Source organism: Rhagoletis zephyria, unplaced genomic scaffold, assembly GCF_001687245.7.
Source record: "Rhagoletis zephyria isolate East Lansing unplaced genomic scaffold, Rhagoletis_zephyria_1.1 Rzeph_scaffold_03405, whole genome shotgun sequence".
Classification (NCBI taxonomy): domain Eukaryota; kingdom Metazoa; phylum Arthropoda; class Insecta; order Diptera; family Tephritidae; genus Rhagoletis; species Rhagoletis zephyria.
Genome location: NW_016160488.1, coordinates 27,027 through 45,820, shown reverse-complemented (window position 1 = coordinate 45,820; position 18,794 = coordinate 27,027). Strand labels below are relative to the sequence as shown.

At 38.9% G+C, this 18,794-nt stretch overlaps 1 long non-coding RNA gene across 1 annotated transcript; it reads right to left on the bottom strand.

The window, feature by feature from the left end:
- Window positions 1-1,454: 1,454 nt before the first annotated feature.
- Window positions 1,455-18,066, bottom strand: LOC108368936 (uncharacterized). Its single transcript, XR_001848438.1, has 3 exons — window positions 18,001-18,066; window positions 14,503-14,505; window positions 1,455-1,466 (listed from the first exon to the last, which is right to left on the bottom strand). It is a non-coding gene; the product is annotated as an uncharacterized LOC108368936 (long non-coding RNA).
- Window positions 18,067-18,794: the final 728 nt, after the last annotated feature.

Genomic DNA, 18,794 nt, shown 5'->3' with positions numbered 1-18,794 from the left:
AGTCGGTTACAAATGTTTGAGTTCTTTGCTAATTTTATGTAAATAAAGTGCAATTTATGAAAAAACTTGCATAAATGTACCTTAAAGAGCATATTATCTGAAGCGAATTTTCAGAAGTATAAACCACTCCCAAAATATATTCCTGGGTGCGCCACTGCCATAAGTAGAAATAAGCAATAAAATTATTGTTCTCATACTACAATCTCAAATATCGCCAAAAACCGTGTTTTTGTGGCCAGATTTGGATTCAGCACCAAAATATCTATAAAAACGATGTGTTTCACTTAGGTGGTAAAATTTTGTTGAACTATGTTAAAAATGAACTTTCAGGTCTCAGGGGGCAGTGGAATCGCCGCCATCTTGGAAAGAAGGGTGCGGAAGTTTTTCGTCATTTACATCAATGCGGTTCATCCATATCCAGAATACTTTTTTGTTGGCCGAAAACAATATAAATTTTGTATTAAAGATTTTTTCTCGCGTCATTATTTGGCATGTTAATAAAAAATTAGTGCTAAGATTTTTTTTACTTTTCGACAATGGATTGTCCTAAAACCCTTAATTGAATGAAAATAATACCCTTCTAATCTATGGGTTTAAAAGTTCTACGAAAATATTTCTCATGAAATTTTATTATAATAACCTTTAATTTCGCCAGGCATCTATTTTAATAATTTTTTCAACTTTTTTTAAAAGTACTTAGGCCGGGACATGAAAACTTTAGTAGGCCATAAAATAAAAATACGAACTAACTTTTACAAATCCATAGAGTGTTTGACTACTGGATGGGTTTACTTTCAGAAAATGTAGACAAAGTCCGGGCTGGTTTCGGCTGTCGCACAGTGTTATCAAACATATTTTATTCTATCGCAGAAGGGTCACCCTAACCAACAAACATAATTATTACGGTACTAAACTTCATGCTGTATGCTTTAGCTTTGCAGCAAGGCGATAAAGAAATGCATTGCTGATAAATACTTGGCGCACAGAATAAAGTCTTGCGCCGCTCCCGGTGGGAGTGCACCATTGCCGTCCGCGGTAGTAAGAGCACAAGTTGTATGAACCAATATATTTGTGCCCATAAACATAACTAACACATGCATATTAAGGAGTTTGCAGACGAAAAGGCAAATCAACGCAGGTTAAGATCTTAGGAATTGCACCAGCAGCACTGGCGTCGTAGTTATTGGCATCGTATTTGCCTTCATGGTCGGCACCGACAATCAGAACGAAAGGGCACCGATTTGCTCCAAAAAAGTGGGCGTGTGACATTGCGGTTCATATCGCTTAATGATCTTTGCTTATGCTTATACAAAAATGAACAGAACAAACGCTAATACAAAAACAAAAACAAATAATTGATAAGCTCTTAATGGCTATTAAGCTGAAGTTACCGAAAATCGGAATGCACCAAGAAAAATTTGGTTGCAGCTTTGTTGAATGTACTCGTAATAAACATTAAAATAATACTATTATGAACAGGGAACGGATTTTATGGAAATTGCCTTTTTTTCTGCTAAAGAGATAGAGTATATTCGATTAAGAATGTCCACGATTTAGCTTTCCCTGATTCCATATATACACATTTGATGTTGCCTTTTTTTGCCTTTTTTAAGATATTTGCCTTTTTTTTTGCCTTTTCTACCTTTAAAAAAGTGATTATAGCATTTATAATTTTTGTTAAGATTAAAAAATATACACATGCCCATGCGGCTCATAGAAGCGCAGGGACCTCTTACCAAATTGGTGTTGGAAAAATTCAAAGCCGTTTTCTCAGCTAACGTAGGCTTGGAGACAATAAGGGGTGTGGATAAAATTGTAAAGGGCGAGGAAAACGCCCTTATTCCTGATAATATGAACGTTTCAAACGTTCCATATTTAAATTGGGCTCCACTTGTATCAACTTACGTCGAGCGCACATTGAGTACATTCAAGGCTTTTCTTCGCGAAAATCGAATGAAAATGCTGCCAGAAAACTTCAAAATGCATCTTGTGGTTCAATGTTACTACAACTATACAGATTAAAATTCTATGAGTTAGAAACTCGAAAGGATAAAATAAGCAAAGATTCAAAGTAAAAATTTTTCATATAATGAAACTAGTTCATAGCTTTTCTCTTTTTACTTGTAATATGAACTTTTCTAAAATAAATGTATTTTTTGATCGTATTTACTGTCTTTTTTTAGTGCCTAATTTTGCTTCTTTTGCAATACCTAGTGCCTTTTCCTGCCTTTTTCGCTATTTTGTTTTGCCTTTTCCAACCTATTTCGTTATTTTATTTCGACTTTTTTATAGGTTTTTAGGTCCTAAAAATCCGTTCCCGGATTATGAATATGTACTTACTTACAATTGTATGCATTGATTAAGTAAATAAAACAGAATGCTTGTTTATGCATATAGGCGATTATTAAAATGAAATTTTTTCAACATGGGTTTGAAATGATTTAATTTCAAGTTTTAATTTAATTTAATTTTCTTATAAAAAACCTCCCTTTCCACTCCCTTTGCTAAAAACTTCTCTAATTGGATGGATAAAGCCAAATATAATTTTTCTTCTTATTTTTTCCTATCTAATATTTGATGTAAAGTATTAAGTGTGGGTTAAGCAAGCATAAAATCGAAACTTTTAAAGCCAAAATTGGTTTCAGAAAGATCTGAACTTTTATTTACACTGTTATAAATATAAGTATATTATTGTGATGTATCCATTATTACACAAGTATATACATAAATACATATCGTCACCTGTAGTGCGATTCCCATTTTTCTTAACGACAATATTCGTATCGTTAGCTAACGATTCCGACAAGTTTCGTTAACTGCAATTCTCAAGCACACATTTAGCGAATATTGTCGGTAGCTTTGACAGTTGTCTAACGAAATTTATCGATGGCCTAGCTACGAATATTTTGTCGTTGAAAAGCCTAACGATAAAATTGGTTTAAGTTTTTATTGAGAAAAAATAGGCAAAATTCATCGGTAAGCAAATTATTATAATAAAAAATAACTAATAAATAAACATTTATCACATATAGATGTGCTTATTATTATTATTCTTTTTATTTATTACACTGTGCAAGTTGAAAACTTAGGCAAAGGTTTTGATAGTAGATCTCACTTAATTGGGGCATTCTAAAAGTATGTTCACACATATATATTATCTCAATCAAAGCTTGTTTTTTAATCAATCCGTTTACACCGGCAAATCTCAGATTATTAGCCGTCAAATTTGTTGTGCTTGTTATTCTCACATCTCAAGGAAAAGTAATGTTTCTTCTCTGTGCCACCGTGATAATGTTTTTATGCTATAATAAGCAATATAAATATATTTAAACTTAACATTTTATTAAAAATACCTTTACAAACCTCTTTTCCTTGCTAGCGTCGATTTTTGTTTACTTTTACATTTGGCATTTCTCCTCTTTTTTGCAAAAATAATCGATAAAACTAGGATGGACACCGAAAAGTTATCGGTTTAATCTGAGATTATTTTATAATTACAGATTAACAAGGGACGAATTTTATATGGCTAATCTCTTGTTATAATTACAGATTAGGATGTTAAGCTCGAAAATTAGGATAATCTACTTATATGTGAACCTAGTGTAAGTTCAATGGCGTTTTGTCAGATTGGCTCCAATTAATTTAATTTTTAGTTTTTTACTTATATACGGCTAACACCATCTTATTAAATTCGTCTGGCACGAGGCCCTTAAGGAGCTACGCGACGCGACGCTGCGCGGCAAAATTGACGAACTAGGCAAAAATGTCGCGCCGCGTGGTGTCGCGCAGTTCCGGNAATAGTTTTTTACTTATATACGGCTAACACCATCTTATTAAATTCGTCTGGCACGAGGCCCTTAAGGAGCTACGCGACGCGACGCTGCGCGGCAAAGTTGACGAACTAGGCAAAAATGTCGCGCCGCGTGGTGTCGCGCAGTTCCGGTGCCGCATAGTGCGGTATACCTAGCGGAACGACATAACATTTCGTACTATATTTTTAACTTGAAGTAATTGGATTTCCAATTGTGAGTGAATATTCACATGCATTTCATTCAAGAAGAAAATTGTATGTAAAGAATATATTCAGCCCTATTCTGCATTTCGATTACGTTCCCGCATTCAGCTCCGCAAGAATCGAACTTAGGTATTCTGCGTTACGATCGAATCGAAAGAGGAAGAGGAAGAGAGAAAACATCTTTCGAAATCAGCTGATTGCCTAGGAATGTGTGAAATCGAAACAAAACAAAGAAAAATACCAAACCATAGCAGCTTATGAAGTTAAAGTTTGTAAATATTTTAAAATAACTAAATATATCTAGCGTCACTTTAATTTAAAAATAAAATTTCGTTTGCTCTTAATTTAGTGGAAACATAATTGTAAGAATGAAATCCCTAGCCGCGGCGTTATTGCTTGAAGAGGAGAACGCGTCCCAGATTGCTAATGCGGAAGTTGAAAGGCGGAGATTTAGGGACATGTTTGATCTTTTTCAGATGAGTGAAGAGTCATAAATTCATCATGAACTGTATTACTCACCGCTCAAAGCCAGTGAAATTATAAACGATGTTTGAGCATTCCACAACATTTGCATCTACTACAGAGTGGAAGATTTGAACGCAAATGAATTACATCTTGAAATCCGTCAGGAGTAGGGAAAGAACAAAGCTTATCCTTCCACAGCAAATCGAATTCGAGACAATATACGCACCTCTTTTTAACCGACTTCCAGAAAAGGAGGAGGTTATCAGTTCGTCGGAATAACTTTGGACCACGTCAACCGATTTCGATAATTCTTTTTGCATCGGAAAGGTAGTGTCTCAGAGGTGGTCCCATATTAATCTGGTTAAGATCCGATCAGTGGATCATGAGATATATATATATATATTTTTTTTTTATATGAGAGTTGAAGCCGGTTTTTTTTGCTAAAAATTACTTGTTAAAAAACAAGTGCAATAATAAAAGCATCTTTTTTATGTAACTTCACATTTTATGTATGTATGTATGTTTGTATGTACCTCTATTAATTTTTTTTACAAAGAATAATTTGTATTCAGTGCATTTCACAGTCTTATTTATAGATAATGAAAACAAAAACGCCTGTGCTTCCTCTTTGAAACCCTCGCGCAATATCCCTTTTGGTTGTCATTATTTGAGTAAATTTTTCGTATTGCCCGTATTACCGCTCGCGAAAACACAGAAATCGAGAAAATTCATTTATGATGACTTTTACAATCATGCACAGTATATTTTACTTAATTTTTTTTATAAAATTTTATTATTTAAACCCATGAAAATAACAATCGAAACGTTCTCCGTCAACAAATTTGCAACTTAGGAAAGCGGAACTACGATCGAAATGTAGAATAGATATGTATAATCGTAAATTTCGAAGATTGATCGAAAGGAAACGGAACGCAGAATACCAAAGTTGCCAAACGGAGAAAATTTCGATTCGGGTCGAAATGCAGAATAGGGCTGTTTGCCACATTTGTCTTTGTAATTAACGACAATCCTCGTAAACTTCTTTATCGACATGTCTAACGAATTCTGTCGTTAAGTGTGTTTTTGAGAATAGCCTATTCGCTACTGCAAGCTACAAACGTCGTTCATTATAAATAACGAATATCGGTCATTAGGAAAAGTGTGAATCGCACTACTGAAATGCAAAAAGACGTAACAACATCGTAATTGAAATGGAAAAAGTCCTAACTAATATTTATTTTTTTTTCATTAAATGATGTAGGAGTTGTAATTCGACGAAATCCATCATATTAATAAAAAACTGAATTTTGAATTTTTTATTAGTTACGACTTTTTGTATTTCAGCGACTATGTTTGTTACGTCTTTTTGCTTTTCAGGCGACGATATATACATAGCACATATGGTGGTAATCGTATTTCAGTTATAATAAACTTTAAAGTAATTAAACAAAATATCTCTATGTGTACGCACATTTGCCTGAGGAGCAATTTAATCAAAGATTGAAACAATTCTACCTCTCAGTAAGAGGAATGGCTCGTAGGTTACGTAAGTTGGGTTTTAACATGTGCAATATTGTTTATACTTCGCCTCAGATGGACAAAATGCAGTCTTTTTTAGTTTGAATTTGAATGCTGCGGTAGGTATCTATTACATATATATGTATGTGTGTATATATCTAATAGGGACAGGTTCGTGTGTGCTTGCTTTTGAAATTGCAAATTGAGACTAATTATGACATTATCGTGATTAAATTTTGGACTGTTATTTTACTACGATATTCAGCATCCCCAACACACATAATTAATAACACGATTGATTATATGAATTTTCGAACTAAGTATTCCAATGCTTAATAAAAAAATTGTTCCCCCTTCTCGCCAACTGACGCCAATTAGAAATACCAAGTGAAGCTAAGTCTCTCCCCACATGATCTTTCCAGTGCAGAAGAAGCCATCCTCTACAATCACCCGTAAGCACCGCAACGAATACTTTCAGAGTATCCATTCGAACCACATGGTCTAGACAAAGTCAAAGCTCATAAACCTCATCGTCGGCGTTATTCGCCATCGCCAACGCGTAATATTACATTCCCATGACACGTGATTCGCTTTCCCATTCGTAACTGGCTCTCCCATTCATAATTGGCGTCTCAATTACGCTTCGAATAACACAATTCGCCATACAATTGAGAGCGAATTACCTCATTTGTTAGTAAATCAGTATCAATTACCTTGCGAATTTCGCACAAATTGTTGTCTATCCTAATTTTTATCAGAAGTTTATCGAAATTTGCTGTTAAACGAAAGAGTAAACCAAAACGAAGGAACAAAGTGAGCAAAAGTTGAATAACAAGCAAAAAAGGTTATTTTATAATAATGGAAGCAAAAAAAGTTTTTGTTAAAAAAATTATTATGCCGAGGAGGAGACTTCAAGAATGGTGGAGGAGACGAAATTGTCTTCAGAGGGACTATTCCACCTCCATGAGGATCAGTTTATTAATCACCAACAGAACTTTTTTCTTCATCCTCGTGTATTCACAGCAAAGAAGGCATCGAATTGCATGCCGTGGGAAAGTACTTTAAAGTTCTTTCCCTTGAACATTCGAAAGGCCGAGAAGGCAGAACAGACGGCGAGGTTATTGAGCTCGGTTATGCCTATGTCGTACAATGGTCTAGATCAGAGGTTCCCAAACCCCCAAAAAAAATTAAATGTGAAAATTAGTGTAACAATGTAAATTTGCATCGCGGGTGAATTCAAAAATTAAAATCAGAGTGGCCAAAATAAAAGTAAAATATTTTCTTGTGTTCTGTTTATAAAAATAATGTTATTACACACTTGTAGGTTTCAAAAAATAGAGCTCGTAAATACATACGGGGGATCTAATGGGGGAGTGAAGTGAATCTATAACCTATCCTCTCCAAACGACAACCTCACCCACTGCCGGTCAAGGCTTGGTGGTCCCTGTTATTGCTAACGAGGCTCTGTCGACCGGTGCGAGGCGGTATATCCTCGCTCAAGGCTGAGCTCCCGTAGTGAGGACTGGACCCGGACTGTACGTGACGTGCATCGACGACCGCTCAGGGCGACCAGAACGTGATGACGGCTGGACCACTACGTACGGGACCCCAATCTTCGCGTTTGAAAACGCACCGACAAATCCAGAAGCGTCTGTTCCCCAGTGGGGCGGCTCCCTGGGCTGCGTCTGACCCATAGTGGGCGGCAGGACAACCTTCACCTGGCAGTAGGTATAAAATGCAAGCCCTNTCTTCAAATCCACTCACTGCTAGACTCCTCAGATGAGGAGGATCGCGGCTGGGCGGATTCCCTTGCACTGAACCAGCTCAGTCTGGGGTCTGATGATTTTGAGAGACCGGCTGCAACCGAAGGAGCTATGGAGCTTCAAGGTAATGCCAAGCCCGACAAGGAGAAGGACAAAGAGCGGAAGAGAAAGATGGGGTACAAAAGCTCTCGTCGATTCCTCGCGAAACTGCGAGAGCGCGACCCCGCCACTCTAACGCCAAGGGACAAGGCTCTTCAAAAGAAGTTGTCCGGAAGTATGTGCGACTCCGTGAGGAGAAAGTCTCGAATGCTTCCGGAAGTGAGGCCGAGGTCTCTGGAAAAGCCACCAACTTAGAAAACAGGGACGCTGTAACCAAACCCCCCTCTGAGAGTGGTAGCAGTCTGCCGACGAAGAAAGCTGCTCCCCTGTCCGCTGTTGGAAACAACAAGCCGTCGCAATCACTGACGCCCAAGGTGCCGAAGACCGCGAGGCCAGTGTTCCCACGGCTGGACGGGGAGAAGGCCTCGACGTCGGTAGCTGCTATTGCCTCCGGTGGTAAAGGACCGGTTGCACGCACTCCGAACAGACAACAGTCTGGCGACAAGAAGACACAGCCTAGCAGAAGAGGGTGAAAACTTCATCAACCTTATGCTCAGCACCAGAGCTCCAGGTAGCAATCATAGACCGGAATACCCGGAAGGAAAGATTCCGACGGACAAATGGTTGCTCCTGGAAGAAAAGATTATGAGGGCACTACTTGGCGAAATCCAGCGTACCAAAAACAACAACATTGGTATGTTTGATGGAGCCAAGTGGCAGAAGGGAGTCAAAGTTGTTGGATGCGGTAACAAGGAGTCGTTAGACTTCCAAACAAACTCTCTCCGCAACCAAGATGAACTTTGGGCCAACGCACGACTAGAAGTTATTCCGCTCTCAGAGGTGCCATCCCGTATGACAGTGCGAGTGTGGATCCCGCCCCCCCTCGTGGATGACGAGACCTCACTAGCCCTAATCAAATGTCAGAACGAGGATGTCATCCCTGACGACTGGACGATTGTCCGAGGCCGCGCTCGCAGATCCTGCGTCGCAAAGGCGGCCAAATAAGATGTGGCATCGGTCACCTTAGGGTGATCATCCCCGATGCTGAAAGAGATTCCGAAAAGCCTAAAGGTGGTGCCGATTAATCTGCATCACTGCAGGGCAGCATCGGAGGATCTGCTGCTCTTCATGGGTGAGGAAGATGTGGACGTGGCCCTAATACAAGAACCCTGGCTAGTGGCGGGGAGGGTCACAGGTCTATCCACTAGCGATTTTCTACTTCTCACCCCACAGACCGAAGGTAAAATTAGAAGCTGTATTCTGGTTAAGAAAAGCACTAATATTCTCTTTCTTCCCCAATTTAGCGATTCGGAGATGACAGTGGCAATGTTGGAGCAGAGGGGAGCACCCGACCTCCTCCTCGCATCTTTATGCATGCCATAGGATGTACCCGATCCTCCGTCAATAGCCTGCAGGAAACTTACCGCCTGGGCGGAGCAACGAGGGATAAATATGGTGGCTGGCTGTGACGCCAACTCTCACCACACGGCGTGGAACAGCTCGAACATCAACGATAGAGGTGAGTCGCTCTTTAGTTACTTATTATCCACAAAACTTACTATCTGTAACAAGGATAATCACCCGACTTTCTACAATAGAATAAAGGAGGAGGTTATATCCCAAAGCCATGGAGGGAGGTAAGAGTGGTCTTCATTCCCAAACCAGGAAAAGCGGGCCATAGCACTGCAAAAGATTTTAGGCCCATCAGCCTCTCATCATTTCTTCTCAAAATAATGGAGAGGCTTCTGAGTCTGCAGATCACGCAACGCCTTACTCCTGGGAACTTCAGCGAGGCTCAGCATGCCTACCGTAAAGGTAGGTCGGTTGAAACAGCCCTGAACGAGGTTGTTGGGAGTATAGAGCAAGCACTGAATTACAAGGAATATGCGCTGGCAGCCTTCCTGGACGTAATTTGGCATCCATACACTGCTCCAAGGTGGCTGTAGGACTGGACCCATTGATCACTCTCTGGTCGACAATATGTTGAGCACCAGAAATATCAACGGCTCCTTGGGAACATCATAAGTAAGGAAAACAACCACACGGGGCACACTTCAAGAGGGGTGCTATCCCTCCTATTGTGGAACCTCGTGCTAAATGAATTCCTGCTTCGCACATCGAAAGCCGCTAAGGTCGCTGCTTATGCGGATTACTTAGTCATTCTGGTCGTGGGAAAATTCCTCTCCACGGTCAGCGAGATTCTACAATCTGCAATTAGCGATCTGTCAGGGTGGGCAGAAAGAAACGGCCTCGGGGTCAATCCCACTAAAACCGAACTTGTTCTCTTCATCAAGCGATATAAAATAGACAATTTCCGACCTCCAAAAGAAGCAAAGTTTTTCGGGGTTATTCTCGACTCTAAGCTTTCCTGGGAAAGGAACACCGAAGAGCGGAGAAAGAAGGCGCTCAACGCGCTCTACTCCTGCAAAGCTACTATTGGAAAAGACTGGGGTCTGCGACCGCAGATAATACATTGGATTTATACGGCGGTAGTAAGACCTTTCCTCACCTATGGCGCGCTGGAATGGTGACAGGCGGTTGACACCAAATCCCATCTACTCAACTTGCAAAAGGTGCAACGACAAGCATGCTTATGCATAACGGGGGCGATTTATTCAACGCCCCAGGCCCTAGAGACCATGCTGGATATTCCACCTATAGACTTATATGTTAAAAGTATCGCAGCTAAAAGCGCTCTACGACTCAGAGAGTCTAACAGGCTGCGAACAACTTGAAAAGGGAATACAGCCGCTGTGACCATCAGGTCACGGAAATTGACTTCAATTGAAACTTCAATATGCATTTCCTGACAGAAGTGACTGGGAATTTAATATTGCTCTCAGCGATGACGAAATACCCATCTTCACGGACGGCTCCAAAATGGACATCGGAACAGGATCTGGGGTCTTCTCTCAGGAGTTATCTCTGAGAGAGTCGTATAGACTCCCAGACTACTTCAGTGTTTTTCAGGCTAAGATATATGCAATCCATATGGCGGCAAGGTTGGTGGGCATGATTGACTTAGCTCCATCTAAACTTGCCTTCGTTGTTGACAGTCAGGCGGCTATCAAAGCCTTAGGGTCGGCAACGACTAACTCGTTATGCGTTAAAGAATGCCGAAGATCCCTAAAAGTTCTACAGCAACACATAATCAATCTTTACTGGGTACCGGGACATTGTGGTGTCCCGGGAAATGAGGAAGCAGACGAATGTGCTAGGAAGGGATCTGAGATGGGGCTCGGCGAAGCGACCCAAATCGTGAAACCCCCCCTGCGATTTCTGTCTTCAGAAGTCGAGAGACTGACCAGGGCAGCTACCAACAGTAGGTGGGTAAACCTTCACACCTGCAGGGTATCGCGATCACTCTGGCCACGGCTCGATGAACGANAGCGACCCAAATCGTGAAACCCCCCCTGCGATTTCTGTCTTCAGAAGTCGAGAGACTGACCAGGGCAGCTACCAACAGTAGGTGGGTAAACCTTCACACCTGCAGCGTATCGCGATCGCTCTGGCCACGGCTCGATGGACGAAGAACAAGGAGTCTATTAAGGCTTTCAAAGCCAAACGTCAGGCTTCTCACAGGAATACAAACGGGACACTGGACCATTGGCCACATGGCCGCCAGGTTAGGAGCCCCGCATATTGATGAAGAAGCTGCAGGGATGAGGAGGAGTTAGAATCCGTCCAGCACTTCCTTTGCGAGTGTCCAGCACTTCGAGGAAAACGCCTCAAGTTTCTTGGGGACCACTTCTTCGAGAATCTGGATATCTTGGGGAAAGCTCCTCTGGAAGGACTGCTAGNGAGAATCTGCTAGGATTCGCCAGAAAATCAAAATGGTTCGAAGACATGTAGGGATAGGCTTGGGGTAACCCCCATGGGCATCACAATGGGCCTCTGCGGCCTGCGAGTGAACTCTTTTTTGTATTTTTGTTTTTTAGAGCTGCCCGTTTAACCTAACCTAACCTAAATACATCAAAATACTCTCTCTCTCGGAAGAGCGCACTGCGAGCGCTAGCGTTATTTACATTATCTTCACCATAAACTCATCAAATGTTCGGCTCACTCATGACTTTGCACGTGGAGTATATGTAAAATAGTTTATTTGTGTTAATGGCATCATTTTTATTTTTATCAGTCCGAGTTTTAAAGTTAGGCGAAAATTTTGAATCACATTTTTAAAACACAAAACTTATAACATCAAAACGGCTAAGCTTTTTACGCCAAACTTTTAATTCAACAACTGACAATAGAGAAAAGAACGAGTTTAAAAAAATCGATGATAAATAACCAAACAAGCAAGAAGCACAAAAAGTGTTCCACCGTCTAATCTTCTTCCAGGCAAGATGGGAAAATGGACTTGTGATTTGCGCCTATCACAGTCAGGTGTTTGTGCCACGTGAAGTGACCAATCAGCAGTCCAGCAAGTTGTCTGCAGTGTCGTCCGCTCAGTGAGAGAAAAAAATTAGATAGACCTTGTGAGATTGAAGGCGACATGAGTTTTGCCCACCTGCATCCTCTCGATGCCTCAGACAGTTCTGAGCGAAGTATTCACCCAGTTTCTGTGTGCTAAAACTGGTTGCGGACCGAGGAATGCCTGGTCTGAGCCAACTCTGGCCAAACGGCCTCGTTATGTTCACCATCATATTTTAGTCCAGACTTGCATTGCCGAACTAGTTTGAAAGTACTTAAATAGACGGCTGGACAATGCCTTAAGTGCAGCTTGGTTTTCACTGCAGTCACGTAAATCCCTTCCCCTCCACCTATGTTCGACCATGTAGTCCATGGCTTTGAGTATTGCAATTACCTCAGCATGGAAGACCGAAGCATATTCCCTAACAGAAAAGTCCCCCATTAACTTCGGAAAAGACCCCAGATAATGATCCAGAGACACTTTTGGAGCCATCAGTGAAGATTCGACAATGTACGTGTGCGGGCTCAGTGCTGGAATTAAACCAACATTCAGTCCCAGGCAACTCAACATAATAGACTCTCTTCAACAAAGGTAATGGTGGCATTGAAAACACACAAGTGCTTAAATCTTTGCCTCCAGCAATTTTCGCCGCGCTCCTCTCATTGTCCTACCAGCATCCGGTTCTTTTTAGTCTGCAGGTGGCCTTTAGGGCTTCCCCACGAATGAAAACACAAAGTGACGGTAAGTGCAGCAGTGCGTAAAGAGCACTATACACCACTCAAAAAAGTTAAAGTTCACCAAATTTTTTTCACGGCACCGTGGACTCCCGTCGAGTCTTCCGTGGACCCCTGGGGGTCCACCTGGAGCACTTTGGGAATCACTGATTTACATGAATGACCAAAAAATAATAAATGAAGGTCCAATCAACGATTATTACATATGTGTTAGTAACACCATAAAATTTGCGTTTGTGTTGGAGTTTCGGTCAAGCTATCCTGCAAAAAATGCAACTAATCCGGGATGACTCCGGGAGCAATCGCAAAGGAACATGCGACTAATACCACTTTTGATTTCTTTATATGGAATGAACTGTACGCTTTTGTTCGAGCATACCCTATGAAGAGACTAATTGTTCACCTTTATACCCGAACTGGTATAAAATACGACGTCTCCTTCTTTATTGGCTCTGTAACCAGGGATGCCGTTTGGATCTAAATAGATCCAAATGGATACATTTTTAGATGGATTTTTGCGAGATACTTATTTTTGAAGTGAAACTTCTTAGGCGGCGGTATCGCAAAAATGGGGAGTGAAATTTTTAACCCTGAAAACGTTACATGAGTGAGAAGGAAGATATAGGTAGTATAGGGAAGGGGAAAAAAGAAATAAAGCGACGCATGACGGGTACGAGTACCTACATATGTATATATGTATGTTTGAATGCACGTATGTATGTATACATATATATATGTATACATATATATGTATGTATGAACGAACTCATTGCGCATTTCAGTTCTGCCGCTACCAAGCAATATATGTATAAATAATGCAAGCATGCTTAGCGTAACTACATCCATTTGTACATATGTACATATGTTTGTATGGATATATCTATGATGAATACGGTGACCATATTAACCAACGTAAAATAAAGGAAATTTTTTTCAAAATGATTTGGAAATACGTACATACAACTTGTATGATAAAAGTACCTTACCCACATCGTAATTTAAATCAAATATTTACCAGTTAATTAACCGATTCCGAAAAATGAAGCCAAATCCTTTTCATCACTTCGCCATCCTTCGCTGCCAAAACGTGTTTACCCCATAATTCATAATACACGCCGAAGTCAACACACAGTGGTTCAAAATTGGAATTAAATGTTCATAATTCATCTGAGCCTTAATTTTTCAACCAATGTTTACTAACAACCAAAAAAAATATTTATTTTGGTGAACATTTCAAACATTTTTTTGTGTAATTTTTTCGTTTTGGGAGAACCATACAATAGTTTTCAAATAGGTTTTGTTATGCAACATTTGTCAACTAGAACCGGTGAATAAATTTTACTCAAAATTCCTACATTTTCCGCATTTTCCACTAAAAAATTTAATATAATCGAATAAAAATTCACAAATCAGGCTCAACTGGTATCTTGCAAATATTGTAAGCTTTCACAAAAAAAAAATCAGATTAAGTGAAAAATTTAGGCTCCAGTGAATTACGAACTTTAAATGCCAGTTTTGAACCACTGTGCAGCAGAGGGTTTATTGTTCTCTTTCAGTGGAACTGGAAATTCAGCATGCAAAACGATCCTGGGTACAAATTTCCCTGTGCTTTGTAGATTGTACAAATATTACCGATTAAATAGAAACCCTTAAGTGGGGTACGAAACAAACTGGCGAAGGTTTTCATTATATTTTCTAAGGGACATTTTTATTTTTCATATTCTGTGTTTAAAAATTTACCTCTGAAACATGCAGAGCTGGTTTAAAGGACAGTTTAAGAAATAGAGGAAAAAGGCGTCCTTTATTTTGAAAAAAATTTTAAAAGACAGGGGGTTAAAATAAAGGACTGTCCTTTAAAATAAAGGACGGATGGTCACCGTAATGATGAAGCAAACGGGCTTCGTTGATGAACTGAAGGGCATATGTATGAACTTATGGACAGAAATGTTTTCATGTATGTGCATATGTTTGAATGGTTGTATATATAGTTGTATGTATGTACATATGTTTGTGTACATGTATATATGCACATATGTAGTACAAACGAAAACAAATCTAATAAGCTGCTCGGTGATATAAATGCGAACGGTACTGATTGTCAAAAATTATGTGTTTGTTGTACATTTGTTCATGTTTGTCATTGTGCGTGTAATTTTCTAGAGTAGTTTTGTGCTCTCGCTATCCCTTGTATTAACTCGTCCTTCGTTGGTATACCCTGATGAACATATGTGAGGATGATAGCAAGGCCAACTTATATAAGGTAGTGTTACAGGAGCAGTTGAAAATTTCGTAAAAATTAGATTTTACAATGAGACTGCTCGCAAAATTGCAATGTTTGTGGGAAAAACGTCCAACTTGATTGCGGATTGATTTGAACCAACGTTTTCGGCTTGCATTATGTCAAAAGGGTGATTCTGTCATTTACTACCATTATGCGTAGGCCAATTCATGAAATCATTTCATGCGTTTGAGTAGAAACTGAATGAATGAACACCATTTCATGATTACAATTAACGCGAAATAGAGTTTATGCACTTAGTTTTTACTCAGTTCGATGAAATGATTTCGTGAATTGGACTCAAGGTTGCCAACTTTTGGATTCTTGTAACCGGGACGCACAACAAGTCTGTTCTTTTGCTCGCCCGCAGGTGCCCGAAAGTGGTCAATTTTTGTCTCTTTGGTTGATTCTCGGGCTGTTGAAAGCCATTTTGAGCTAGTAATATTTGCTTCTCACTAGCCCGAATTCGGCCTCACTATTTTTCTGGACGAGTTTGTGAAAACCAGAAGTTATTGCAGAGGACCATCGAAATGGGGCCCTCTCTTGGCCATAAATTTCGCACTTACGCTCATTTGCCCAAACCTAGCCCTAAATATAACAAAAAATCACCAACAACATCATGGTCAAGTGTAAATAGCAGCAGAATAGCTGCCCGAAATAGCAGCTATAACTTCTATCAAAATGTAAATTACTGTTGTTTTTCCACAAAAAATTTTATTAATAATAATGGCCTCAAGCTCAATCAAATAGTTGAATATAATTGCTATGAGGCCATAAATAACAAAAAGAAAGTAAAATTTGATATACATATAAAAAATTTCATAAAACGAAGCTTCAATGATAATATTTCTAAATTACTTAAAAACTTCAATAAAAGTTAACTAAAAATGTATGTATGTATAGTGCCGCACTAAATTATTGTCACCAGGAATTTCTCACAATGTATGCAACATTTTTTACTTAAAATTTTCGGCGAATTTTTTATAAAAATATTGCTTATACTACAACAAAAAACATAAAAAAATCTCTTAACTTCATGCAAAACTCAGTAAAATTCCATGAATTTGCCTACACGTTGGCATTTTACTATAACAATGTGCCAGTTTGAAGTTAGTAAAAAATCGTATTGACTTTGGGAATTTTTTCGCAGGTAGTTTCTTCTCAACAAAAAAAATATCGGACGTACTTTGCACTTCATAGTCTGTACTTTTACTTTACGACGTATAGTGGCGATTATTAAATAGAATATGTAAAATGTAAATAGTTAAATATTTAAAGAGATCTAAATTTTTAACAACGAGATGTCTAAATTTTTTTCCTGCCAAAAACCGGGACATTTTGTGTCCCGGCAGGTATTGTACCGGGACCGGGACATAGCTCTTAAATCCGGGGCAGTCCCGCCGAAAAGGGACGGTTGGCAACCGTGATTGGACTACGCATACATGTGATACTTATGCTTTTAATTTATAAGGTAATTGTATGTTTCTCTCTTGCTACCACATGAATATATGAATTCGTGATAAGAATATATGAATTCGCCTTGGAAGATAGAAAGCGAGTAAGACTAAATGCCGAACAAAGGAATTTGTCTTCTTTCAACTTAAATAAATGAATTTTGCAAACAAAAGTGCGTACGTTACTTAGTGCCTTGGTAATGGCATTATAAACATTTTCATTTATTTGTTAAACATACAATTACTTCCATTACAACCCGGTCCTAGTGATGCTAGCAGCGTGAATTCATATAAGGTGGTGTTACCGGAAAATGAATAAATAAATTGTGTGTATATCAGAAAATTAATAAGATGAAATGAAATTATTGCTTGATTTCTAACCAAACCTATGTATGTAACTCAATCGCCCAATGGTTTGCCGAACCGTAAACATATGTTTACAAATCCAATTTCGTGAGTAGGTACCTGGTACTCCCACCTTCTTTAAGAAGTTTCACTTCTATCATGTGTACGGTGTTACACACGCATTTCGATTTCGAAAATTCTTTTTGCGTCGGAAAGGTAGTGTCTCAGAGGTGGTCCCATACTAATCTGGTTAAGATCCGATCAGCGGATCATGAGATATATATATATATTTTTTTTTATATGAGAGTTGAAGTCGGTTTTTTTTTTGCTAAAAGTTACTTGTTTCGTAAGTTTTTGAAGTGAAACTTCTTAGGCGGTGGTATCGCAAAAATGAAGAGTGAAATTTTTTAAACTGAAAACGTTACATGAGTGAGAAGGAAGATATAGGTAGTATAGGGAAGGGGAAAAAAGAAATAAAGCGACGCATGGCGGGTACGAGTACCTCATATGTATATATGTATGTTTGAATGCACCCTGCAAGCCATGGCTGAGCAGTTTCCCCTCAAATTCGACAGCGTTACACACTCTTTCGCAACTTTTTAGCTATCACACGCACACATTTACAAATTTGGTATTCGAAATGTGAAACATTTTTCATTTGTTAGAGCGGAATTCCTACTTTTATAGGAATTCTGTGCGTTAAAGCGAGTAAGAAATATGGCAGTTTTTATGACAGTAGGCTTTGTCGAAAAATGTCACATTTGATAAAAAAAAATTTTATAATTTTATAGATATTTCAAATTTCATTTTATGTTCCCGTTGCCGTTGCCGTCGACTTTGCATCATTATTTTTAAGGTATGAACATACATATGCAAATTACTTACCTTGTGCATTTTAATTGATTTTCTCGTTATAACAGATTTCCAACAATTAAAATTAAAACCCACCATCATCTTTAATGCCGTCACCAGCTGATATCGCACGCACCTCCTCCATCACCTTTAATGCCACCACCAACATCGTACCATCACCTTAAACACCGGACCCAGAAGTATCGCCACCATCATCATTCTACCAGCAAAATCACCTTCAACATCGCCACTATTACTTTAAGGCCACCACCAACATCACCTTCAACGCCTGCACCAGCAATGTTATATACATCCACATCAATCGTCCTCTGCAATAACTACACAATTCAAAATTCAAAAAATAAAAACTGTTACTACTATTAAGTCGCTCTTGTCTGTAATCCTCGTCTAATCCATTTCCAACCTTTTATAAAGTAAGCAGTAAGGATTGCTAAAGTAAGTACTAAATATTAGACATGGATTCGACATGGATTAGATAGATATATGAGCCACTTAATAGTAGTAAGGGTTTTGTTTTTTGAATTTTGAATTGTGTCGTTATTGCACAGGACCATCGATATGTACAAAGTATGTTATTTGTTTGCACATATGTACTATAAGAGTTTTGTATTAATAAACGTTTTTTAAATAAACCAATTCATTTTCAAAAGTAAAAATTTTGATTTTCTACTTATTTGTTTTTTCCTGTACTGAGGAGTTTATAACGACAAAAATGAGTAGTTTGATTATTAGTGCTGAGGAGTTTATAACGACAAAAATGAGTAATTTGATTATTAGTGCTGAAGAGTTTATAACGACAAAAATGAGTAGTTTGATTATTAGTGCTGAGGAGTTTATAA